The 12,400-nt window shown below is 48.2% G+C and overlaps 1 pseudogene; it reads right to left on the bottom strand.

Moving 5' to 3' along the window:
• Positions 1–7,317: 7,317 nt before the first annotated feature.
• LOC130834438 (nuclease EXOG, mitochondrial-like) lies at positions 7,318–11,640 on the bottom strand (annotated as a pseudogene).
• Between the last annotated feature and the right edge of the window lie 760 nt (positions 11,641–12,400).

Here is a 12,400-nt window from a genome sequence, read left to right as displayed (position 1 = left end):
TGGCCGAGTGTCAGGGAGGATGGGGCTGCTTGGGCCTGTCCAGCCTGGCGGAGGAAAGGGGGTCGGGGAGGAAGCCGCTGACGTCTGGATTCAGCAGTGGGGCGGACCCCGGCCATCCCCGCCCCCCGCCGCTGAAGGGCCTGTCACGAGGCGGCCGTGGCTCACACCCGCTTATCGGGGCTGGGGTGTGGAGAGGGTGTCGCGGACGGGAGATAGGACTGGGACAGGGCTGTCCACACCGGCCTGCTCTGCCTCCCTCATTCGCACCTCCTCTGAGGCCCCTTGGCCCACGTATCCCCCCGCGGCCTCCAGGCTGCCCCCACATGCCTCCCGCCAAACCACCCCTGCAGGCTGCCTTCTGAGAAGGAGTGATCTGCCCTGGACAGTCAGAACACCGACCACAGAGGGACCCTGCACAGTGTCTGGTCCAACCTCACATTACACACGGGGGACTAGGCGTAAGGGGATGCCACTTAGCTAAAATCATTCTGCAAGTACGCAAAGGAGCAGGGCTAGGCTCTGACCCTAGACCAGACCACGGAAGGGTCCGAGCCTCAGTCTGGGACCCCTGAGGCAGGGTCCCAGGGCCACAGTGAAGGAGGCGTGAGGGGCACACGTATCCCTGAGGAACTCCAGTCTATTCAAGTTTCAGCCTCATATGGGGAGAGAGGACACAGACACGTCATACTGTCCTGGACTCCGCTGACCTTGGAGAAGATCCGAGGTCTTGGCCTGTGTCTCAATGGCAATGACAGCGAGAGGCTGAAGGCTCCCTCTGCAGTGCAGGGCAGGGAAGGGCAGAGAGGCGACAGGGTACGCAAAGCACAAAAATCAGGAGGCGGAGGGGGTAGAAATTGGGGGCCCATCATGGGAGGTGGCAGAAACTAAAATGTGTCCTGCCTGGTGGGCTACGAAAGAGCCAGCTGTGTGCCCGCTGTGCCAAGGCCTCAGAGGTGCTGGGGAGGCCTGGCAAATTCAAGGCCACTGCCTGCCACCGTACCCACCCCCACAGCCTTAGAAGACATTTGGGCAGAAAGGACCCCTGGCATCACCAGAGGCAGGACGGTTCCTCCTGTGCTTGTCGAGGACCTGGGGCTGGGGGAGGGAGAGCACAGAAATAATTCCAAGATCCTGGCTGGGGGCAGCGGAGAGGGCAGGGTTCCACACCTGCACACAGCTGGAAGACCTAAATTTAACTCTGCTTCTCCCTGGGGCCAAACACACAAAAGCCCTGTGTGGCATACACCAACTGGCACCTCCTTGCTCCCATCTTCCCACTGGGATGGGCGGCCTCAGGACAAGAGCCTGTGGAGCCTGATGAAGGGTGAGCGGGGAAAGGGCCCTGGGAACTCCAGCCCGGCTGGAAGCGGCGCTCCTCACCTGGGAGTCATCCCAGATACAGGGCCCTGCTCCATGCAGGGGCCTGGCTGCAAGCACACAGCCAGACCAAAGCACGTGCCTTCCTGCCTCCTCCGAGAAGCCTCGGCCACGGCCAGTCTCACTGCTCCCTGCAGGGGATTGGCCCACCCGTCAGGCCCTAGTCCCCAGCCTTCGTGGGTTCCCTCACAGGGACAGTGAGCACGTTGGGACTTAAGCAGGATAAGCTGAACATTTCTGACTTGCTTCCAAAACAAGTCTTGGGCATGTGCTATTTACGGAACCCTCTGGAGGCCCCAGGAAGGAGTCAACTCTGCAATCTGCAAGAAGTTAGCAGGCCTTGGAGGGCCAAGGCGAGTTAAATGATGAATGAATGAATTACAAAGCAAAGTAAAATAACCGCAACAGCCTAGGGGCAGTGGAGGGCAAATACTAGATGGGTAAGTGGGAGGATGGGCTGAGCCGCCTCCCAGCAGAGCACACGTGTCCAAAGCACTGGCCCACCCATGCTGTGTGCACCCAGAGGTGCCGTGGTCAATCTCCCTGTCCCGGAGTGACTCAAGGGCAACCTGTCATGGAGACCTACTTCTGCACTGTGCAATCAATTTAGTGTTTGTGTTTTTTTCTAAGATATAGAAGAGAATTGAACGTAAGTTCTGAAAATATCAGAGCCCATTATTATCACACGAAACTTACTGGGTGAGTGTGTGAAGCAGGTTGCCATGTAAAATGAATTTTTTACCAAAGAGACCTTCCTTGGCTCTGTCTCCTCCAATGATTTTAATGGACGTGATGAAGGCTTGTTTATCCCATCTGCAATCTCAAAGCTGGGAGGCATAGCTAACATGTCAGATGGCCAAATCAGGATCATCAAGAATGTGAACTTGCCTGAAGATGGGCAGGAACTTTAATAAAATGGAATCTTAATAGCTGGGCATACGTATAAAGCCACATTTACGTTCCAAAAATTGACTGTGTAAGCACGGGATGGGAAAGTGATTTGACAGTAGATCATGTGGAAGAGACCTGGAGCTGTTAGTTGGAGGGAGTTCCACGTGAACCAGTGGTATAAGGAAAGTGGGGTGTCACCCCCCGACTGGATTCAGCACTGCTATCACCTCACCCTGAATGCTTTGCCCAGATATGGCCGCCACACCAGGAAGACATGTGAAATCACGGTGAAGGGTCTGAAATCCATGAATGCCTGGGGATGAAATGGGATGCCCTGATGTCTCTAGGAGCTCCTTATCTCTAAAGGGCTATCAGGTGAAAGCAGGTGCCCGCCAGTTCTGTGTAGCCTGGAACAGCCAGTTCTGTGTAGTCTGTCATGGATGGGCAGGAGTTACAGGGGAAGGTTTCAGCGTAATGTCATGAAGCTCTTCTACAAAAAAAAATGGGCACCGCAGGGGCCCAGTGGGATAGGAGAAAGTTCTCCCTTCATATTCACAAGGTCAAGTTCAAAGACCACCTGCTTGCCAGACGTCTCCTGTCTAGGGAATGTGTGCGTTGGGAGAGGGTAGGAGCAAAGGAGGGCCGGGTCTGGTTCCAAATCCTGGTTGCTCACCAGGATTGCCAGTGTTGTTGCTTATTTAGAAAATATAGATCCCAGCTTCACATCAGATCTACTGAATCAAAATCTTCAAGTGTGGGAACCTGTTATGTTTTTGAAGCTCCCCAAATAGGCAGACTATTCTAGATTGAGAGACTAGACATAATCAACAAAATATATGAACACTGATTGAAGCTTGGATGTTTCAAAAAGTATAAAAAACATTTTGGGAACATGCAGGCAAATCCTAATTGAGATTGTTTATTAAATGATATCAAATTCTTCATAGTTTTCTTAGATGTGATAATAGCTATTTTGGAAATGAGGGAATGTCTTTTTTCTTAGGTGATTCAGGCTGAAGTATTAAAAAGTGAAGTGCTTTGCACTATTCACAATAGCCAAGACATGAAAACAACCTAAATGTCTATCAACAGATGAACGGATAAAGATGTGGTACATATAGGCAACCGAACACTACTCAGCTATAAAAAGAACAAAATCATGCTGTTTGCAGCAACATGGATGAAACTAGAGATTATCATACTTAGTGAAGTAAGTAAAAAAGAGAAAGACAAATACCATATGATATCACTTATATGTGAAATCTAAAATATGACACAAACGAACCTATCTATGAAACAGAAACAGAATCACGAACATAAAGAACAGACTTGTGGATGCCAAGGGGGAGGGGGTTGGGGGAGGGATGGAGTGGGAGGTTGGGATTAGCAGATGTAAACTATTATATATAGGATGAATAAACAAGCTCCTACTGTATAGCACAGAGAACTATATTCAATATCCTATGATAAACCATAATGGAGAGGAATATAAAAAATGTATATATATGTATAACAAGCACTTTGCTGTACAGCAGAAATTAACACAACATTGTAAATCAATTATATTTCAATTAAAAAAATAAAGTAAAAAAAAACAGAAAGTGAAGCGCTGTGTCTACATCTTACGTTTTTTAGACAATGAGTTACTTTTTAAATGGTTCAAGAAAAGAAGAACTCAAATGAGTCACAATATCGAGGGAGAGGGCATTCATTGCACTTTCAACTTGTCTGAAGGCTTGAAATTATTCAAAATAAAACTGGGAGGGGGGGCGGAATTAAGCTCCCTAGGCTACTTGGACATGAGCCAAACATGAGGTGCACTGGACAAGATGACCCCTCCTGTCCCATCCATCCTGAGGCTCTGTATTCAGGCGGGGTCCCAGCAGTGTGGCATTAGGCCACAGTGGCCCCTAGAGGTGCTGTGCGCTCAGGGTGGACCAGCCCTTGGCTGAATTGTCAAGTTCAGGAACATGGAAGAGAAGCCCATCCAAGCACCGCATCTCCCCTTGCCCTAAATTATACAGAGTGCAGTGCATCCCGCTAGGCCCTCTGATGGCCTGAGGGTCGGTCCCTGGAGGTGGGGCTCCTATCCTTTCCCCTGATAGACCGTCTCCATGACGACATCCAGAAAAGCAGGCTGGGTGGAGAGGCTGAGCCTGGAGGCCAGCAAGAGCAGGGGTTCCATGGCCCACGTGAGGCCACCCCCCAGCTCCACCAGAATGAATTAGACGCTCAAGGAGGAGAGTGAGGGCCTAGAAAGGGGAAGGGCACACAGGGTGGATGTGGGAGGCAGGGAGCAGGGAACAGAAAAGGAGGCCCTGGGGTTGGGAATGGCTACTGATGGGAAATTTGAGATTCATCATGTTGACGCCAATGACATCATGGACTCACGAGGATGAGGCCAGGGCACAGAGGCGACGTGGTCACACTCACAGTCACTCTGAGTGCAGGGCTGCAGGCTGGGCCTGGCTCTGTAGGAAGCCAATCCCTCAAGATCAGACTCAACCTCTCCTGCTGGGCTCTATTCCAAATACTGAAGGAGGGACAGAGGTTTTCAGTCATTTGAAGGTTGAGGCACAAGGGCAGAAACACTAGCAGGTATGTAAGGGCCTCGCACACCCATCCTACCTTTGCCACTGTGTAAGGTCCCTCTTTGTCGTATATGATATTGGTGAAATAGTCTCAATCCATAGACCAGAGCCTGAAGTCTCAAAATAAAGATGTCGCTGCGGGTGGAGAGAGATTAGGGAGTGAGTCCCTCACCCCAGAGGGGGCTCCCGGCAGCAGAGCCTGGTCCTTCTCCCTTTGCAGCCTCCCCTCATGCGGACCAGGGGCTCCCCGAGCGTAAACAGAGCAGAAGGCAGAGTCCCAGGCCCAGCCTGAGGCCAGGGCAGGACCCGGGGAGGACCCGGCGGATGGTGACTGGCTCGGGTCAGTGATGAGGTGCTTGTTTGACCAGAGAGACACACCTGACGCTGGGGCAGCCCGAGGGCTCTGCTGCGTCTGAGGCCAAGTACTCAAGAGTCCCACGCGGGAGGCGGAAGTGATCGGATCCGGAGGAAAATCCTGAGCGCTACCCAGTGTTTACATTTCAAAGCTTGTTTTGGAGGGACTCCTCATGGAAGTGTGGAGACAAGAATCCAAGCATCACCTGTTCTAAACCAACAAAACTCTTATATATAATAATGAGGATTGGGAGACTGCATTTTTTTTTATTATAAGTAGTTATCTCTATTTTGCACAATAACCAGGTAGCATTTTTCATAGGAACAAAAACATATTAAAACACTTGAATTTACGGATCTAAAAATCAAGATTCTCTACCATCGCGGTGGAGACACAGGAGTGAGAACAGCATGGGAAGAACCCCAAGGTTGCTGGAAATTCAGGTCAGAGGAGAGCGTGGTGACAGGCCCGGGGACAGCGGACGGGCTCCCCTCCGGAGGTGGGCGGGGACCTCTCCCACAAAGCCACCCTCGCGCTGCTGGAAAAACACCCAGAGCCCCCCAGCACCTCTCCGACAAGGAGAGACAGTCACAGATGTTTTGGCCACAGGGACATTTTGGCTCTTTCTGCCCGAGAAGAGAAAGACGGGTACAAGCTGACGGGGAACAGAGCGATAAAAGAGGCCGGTGTTCATCGAGCTGTGGTGTGCTGACCCCCAGCTTCTTTCTTTTTCACCAAATAAAGCAGAATAAGGTCCATCATCAACACAAAACACCGCGAAAACTGTTCCGGTAACACCACTTGAGAAGACGGCAGTGACAGGACACAGTCAGACACGTCCCTGCGCCCTATTTTAAGATATTTTTACTGCCTGCACTTATGAGAGCGCATGAAAGGATTCCACGTAAACCCAAACCTGGAGATCGGGCTCAGACAAGCAGCCAGTTTCCCCCAGAGGTGACTGTTTTTGGGTCTTTGGCCCAACCGCCCGCCCTATGCCATCCAGGTAGACAGGCTGGCACGAAGGTGAGCGGGCCACGAGCTGGTGAATCTGCGGGCACAGACCCTCCTTAGGCTCCTCAACCTCTGGAACAAAATGCCCATCTGGAGACAAGGAACACATCGATCTGGCACCAGCCAGGCACCAGAAGAACTGCAGTTCTGAAGGCAAATAGGGACTCTGATAAACCCCATAAAGCACTGACCTTTAACCTTCAAATACCTGCGACTGCTTCTTCCCAAAGAACTAAGGAGGGTTCAAGTCAGAGGACATTAGAGTCCCTTTGGCTCGACTGCAAACCAGAAACCAGACCCTCTTACCAAGCAGGCCCCAGGATCACAGACACCCAGGGAAGTATGTCTCTGAGCCTCTGTGTCAGGGAAGATTTTAAGGTACCCCACGTTGTGTGCCGCATTCCTGTGGATTATCTTTGGGAAGATGGACCTTGGGCAAAATACTTCAGCTCTCTAAGCCTCAATTTCCCCATGGGCAAAATGAGGATAGAAGTATTTCCCTCAGAGGGTAGTTGTAGATAATACACGTAAAGCGCCGAGCTCAGTATACAGAACACACTAAGTGAGCAAAAATTGTAGTTGACAGAAGAGGAGCAACAGCAGGTCCATGAGCGGAGGAACAAGAAAACAATACATGATACCCGTGGTCAGGATAATGCATAGAGGAAATCTGAAAGCCGTCTCTAAGACCAGCTCAAGTCCTAGGGAAAGAACACGTACACCATGGGGTTCTGAGAAGGCTGAGCAGATACATCAATGACATTGTATGACTTGAAGGCAGAAAATATAGTAACTTCACATAAAATACATCCAGAGGGACACACACTGCATCACCCTGCAGACACAGCCCTCCTGTTAACTTGACATAAGATCAGCCCGTGTTCTGCAGGCGTTAACGGTTTCCTTATATGATCAGTTCCCACGTCCAATAAAATACCAACCAAAACATTTGATATCTTTGATCTTTTGGGGAGAAATTTAGTCTGAAATTTAGGATTCCATCATTTTAAACAGAGCCACTAAAACATAGTATCCCAAAGAGGCCACACCTGCTTTGTTATAGCTGATGTAACGCTCTTGAGACGTGAGCTACGAGGGCTTTTTCTCCAGGATTCCTGACTGCTCCTGAGCTTTGAGTTCTTCCAGTTTCTTCTCATAACGAGTCATGAAGTCCTCATCAGGTTCGATGCCTGCGTTCCGCAAATATTCCATGACATTTTCCAGTCTGAGTACTGATCGGGCTCCCTCAGTCTTTCTGGTGCTCCGGTACAGAGTGAACTCTGGAAATCCAGGAGCTTACAGGTGTCCACCAAGCAGATATTCCTGATGTCACTAGTTCTATTCAGATGAGGAAAAGACAACAGTCCTGACAACTTCTCCAGGTCCTACAGGCTCACCTGGAACTCACTTAATTGGGACTGGAAGTCAATGGCCTCACTGGGCACCACAAAGGCCCCTAGTGCCCGGGGCTCAGCAGACCCCGGGCTTCTGCGTGCCAGGATCACCTTGTAGAGGTGGGAGGAGACTGCCACACTGTCCTGGCCGATCACCTAAAAGCAGAACAGCCATAGGAGTGATGCTAATTTGCACAAGCAGGTCCCAGATTTTTCCTGAAAAGACTTTTAGATGCATTTCTGAAAATGTACCTCCAACCAACTCACCCCATTCCAATGGATTTAAACTCAACTACCAAAGGTAATAATAAACCAAAACACAGATTCACAGAGAAGATGAGCATTTAACAGGTAGTTAATTCTGATTGTCTTCAAAGTAACACCACCCCAAAGAGCAGGGGTCCCATTCTCTGCTCTGTTCATAGGACAAAGGAACGCCAGGCGTGAGTCCCGGGTTCTTTAATGGAGAAGAAAAGCTGTCGCCTTCTCTCTGTCTCATAATCAGAACTTTTGGTGCTCCTAACATTCAAAGGTCAAAACCGCCAGCTTGGGGAACTCCCAGCTCTAGAAATAAAAATATGGCCTTAGTTTATCAAATTCATTAGGGGGCTAAACAAATAGCCCTTCGAGAAGCAGCCAGACACACCATATCAGTACCACTATCTCCCGTATCGCCTAGACTGTGGCTCATTTTTTAAATTACATTAGGTAAATGTAAATGCTGTTTGCTCAGAGCTTTGCACACTCTTGGGTCTGCTATCAAACACAGAACTCCTGAATGTGTCATCAAATCAAACACTTTGGAAAGGCATCCACGCAATGAAGAAGCCAGAGCCAGGGTCAGCCCTGAAAACAACTTGGTTGCCTGTGTAGGTTGACTGTAATAATGCAATAACACTGTTAGGAAACCTTTTCAAATGTCCTTCCAATTGGCTTAAAAGCCATTATCTGTTTTCTGAAAAAGAAAAAAATGAACATCCATTTCCTTAATGGTCTCCAATGAAATGACACAATTCAACTTCAGTATGCTTGTGGTACCACTGCTCCTCCCAGGCCCGCCCTTCCTTGGCAAGAGGCCTCCCTTCCAGACCAAACCCACTTGCTACGGGAGGCCCCGCTGGGAGCCCAGATAAGGCAGAAGCATGAGAGCTACAGAGGATTCTTTTCTGCTTTTCCCAAGCTCCTACCGATACGCACACAGCCTAACAACTCTGAGGCCGTCGGCTGTCTCACACGCAGGGACTTGCCACCGCCAAGTCCAGCTGCAGGGCTAGGGGAGAGACCCCTCCACGGGCATGATCTCTGTAACTAACCATCTTGGGAGTTCGTGAAAGTAGTTGGTCAGTGTGTGGCTTAGAGTAAGATTTATGGAACCACACCACCTACACAACCCCCTCCAATAAGTCATTTATGCAGCTGGGAACATAAACATGCCCTTCGAGACAAAAAACATACCGAAGGTGAAACCGATGGAGGGCCACCACTAGCCCACAGATCACCCCCAGAGGTTAACTCAGCGATACAGCTCAGAGGTCCTGTACCTGGCACTGCTGGAAATACTGAAAGGAATAAGCGTGAAAGTAAATGCAGCTGGTGCTGCTCTCAAGACGCTTCCCATCCAGGGGAGGAGTCAACACCCACAATGTGGTGAGATGCCAACACAGAGCATCACCAGCAGCACTGAGGGGGTGGGTGCAGGGAAGTCAGGGACCAGCACGGAGGGCACGGCTGCAGCTGAGCCATAGTTTACAAGGCAGTTGGGGGGGCAGTTTAAATGGGCTTCACGTGTTCCAGGCACTAACCGGCTGAGGAGCCAACAGTTAAGCAGATCCTTGGCGCCACCTGGTGGACATCTGCCATCACTGCAGCGCAGGTCTCAGACTCCAACTATCTGGAGCCTAGGAGACCGACCAGTCACTTGATTATTTTCTCTCCCCATGAATTCTTTGTTTACAAACAAATGAATATTCTCAAAAATAATTAACCGGTCATGCCCATGTACTGCCAATCAGGGCTTCTAATTAGGTGCCTTAAGTTCCAGCCAAAAGAAAAGAAGCTTGACATTTTGAGATTCATGGCTTTACCCCATGGAAACCTACCATTTTTATTAGATTTTCAAAAACTCTCACGTAGCTAGAGGACCTCTAATACTACTTTTAAGAACCCTCATGGACACAGAAATTCCTACTAAGTGTGACTCTTCCACCCATGACCTCCTCGCAATATTTCAACAAAGAGAGGGTAAAATACTATTTCCAGAAATAAAGAGAAAAATGGAAACTTAGCCACTATCTTCTCTGATTCAGTCTGCTTTGTTCTCAGGAAGTAAACATCTCTAACCTGTCTTATATAGGAACCAGTCCTATTTGGAAATTCAGAAAACTCATTGCTTCTTCCCTGATTTTAAAACTTTAAAAAAGATCCTGAAATATTTTAGAGCTTTCTTCTCTGTAGACAACTCATCCTACATAATAAATTCTTCCTACTTTTGGGAAAACTAGAAGACTTTCAGAAAATACTTCTAGAAACTAGGGTACTGAGGCAGAATGGCTCAGCAGATTGAAACCCCAGAGACCTGGGCTTTGCACTAAGTTGCAAGTCACCAGTATCTTCTTTTTTCATTCATAAAGTGGGTAAGAACAATCCTCAAACTGTCTGTCTCATAGGATAGTTCTGAAGATACAAAGACACATTAATTAAATGTTAGCAGTTTTTTTCTTAATCTGCAAGTCCTATATAAAAAGCTATTTTTGTAGCGGATGTCATTCAAAAGACAGGAATGCAATTGCGTTTGGTATAAAAGATGGTTCTGCAGAGAGACAGTGGGGAAACATGGGATCAAGCAAGATTAGACCAGTTTAAGATGGACAAAAGGGTTTCAGGAGAAGAAAAGAGGTTGGACGTAAATGATGCCCTAAACAAAGGACTCGAGGGCTGAACCAAGTCTTCAGTATCAGTAAATCAGCAATAATCCTTTTCATATACTATTTAGGTATAAAAATACTTTGCAAAGGAAATCCCTGCTGCTGTTAAATTACCAAAAAGCAATGAACTCTTGTCAAGGCTGTAACAAAAACTGGAAATCAACTGGGAGTGACTAGAAAGCACAACATATATAACAATTATAAAGCTGGCACTCGCTCGCACCCTGGAATTAGTTTCCGTACGTGCTGGCCTGAGCTTGTTTCCTCCCATTCAAGAGACAGAGATGACAATTTGCTTCCCCATCCCACCCCCGACTCCACACCCACGGAGCTGGGCCTTCATGCTGACACAGTGCCAGAAGAGACAGGCTGCAAACAACACCAGACCAAGCCTGCCCTCTGTCGTGTCACATGCGCAGCAACTGAGCCTTCAGTGAAATAGCGAGCAGCATCGTGAGGAAAATATATGTACCTGCAGGACTCAGAGAGAGATTGGGTTCCGTTCCCCTGGTAAGGCGAAAAAAGAAATTTCAAAAATAACAGTGTTGGATACATCAGGAAATGAAGCCCTTAAAATAAAGTCATGCCAATCAAGGGAAAGAAAGTGACCATGATAAGGTAATAAACGGAATCCCTGAGAGGCCGGAGGAACAAGAAATGAGGGAGTCACAGGGGTGGAGTGTCAACAGGGGTGTGGCAGCCCCGTGTGCCACCTGTAAAGCCTCTGTGGGAGCTCAAACCCTGGGAGACGGTGCTTCCCACACTGGGCACTGGCGTGGGCAGGGGCGGGAGATGCCAAGCCCGTGGAACAAGCACATCCTCCCCGGCTCTCCATTCTACTGGGCAATTCAGGATGGGGGTAAAGAAATATTTAACTAGTAAAAAGTTTATTTCAATTAAAACAAATAGATATGGAAATGAAGATTGCATAAAGATAAAACAAGAGATTTCCAAAAAAAATTCCTGATTACTTCAGCTGATGCCTCAAGATCCCTGGAGGCATATTTTCAATTTCTCCCCCCTCCAGGAGTGGGTGGAAGTTTGGAAAATAATGCTATAGAAAGCAAACACAGGCTGTTCAGTACCTCTGACATGACCAGCACCACCAGTACCAAGTTGTCAAATCTGAAGCTCACTCTCTTGCCAGGTCAGAATCTTCAGGTATGTTTCGCTTGTCTGGATTCAGTCTCTTCTTGAAATACACACACGGACGACCTAAGCTATAATAAAGGGGGTGATTCTGATTAGAGCTGTCAGATGACTCACTTCTGATAAAATCACTGCTACTAATCTTCCCTCAGGCTCACATTCACTCAAGTCCTATGATGCTGTGATTCTTTCCTACATATTCTAGCAGACATTTCTGCCTGGCTATAAGGAATTCTCCTGGGCCATTCTCTATTTTTATTTTTGCAGGCTAGCAAATATCATTTGTAACTGCTCTCCATCCACACCGTTTTTAACCTCCTGGCCTTAAGCTTCTCTATATGAAGAGCACAGCAATCCCTTCACTGGAGAATTCTGAGAACTTAAAGAACAACACTGGATAACTGGCAATTCTCATACAAGTAGAGAGACCCACTTTGGGATTTCCCCCTTCACAACTACTACTGATGTCATTTGGACATGACCCCTCGAAACCTCAATTTCCTTGCCTATAAAAGAAGATAACCACTACCTGTTTGTAAGAGCTGTTTGTGGGAACTGACTGGCATAGCATGAACGAAGCTACCTACATACTTGGTGGTATACATGGCCCTCGATAAATACCAGTTCACCTGCTTCACTTCCTCCAAAGTATACACATATATGCTTCACTACCTAGATAGGAAAGTAAATAAATACCTCATTTTT

Source organism: Hippopotamus amphibius, chromosome 13 (genome assembly GCF_030028045.1).
Source record: "Hippopotamus amphibius kiboko isolate mHipAmp2 chromosome 13, mHipAmp2.hap2, whole genome shotgun sequence".
NCBI lineage: Eukaryota > Metazoa > Chordata > Mammalia > Artiodactyla > Hippopotamidae > Hippopotamus > Hippopotamus amphibius.
This window is presented reverse-complemented; position numbering and strand designations above follow the sequence as displayed.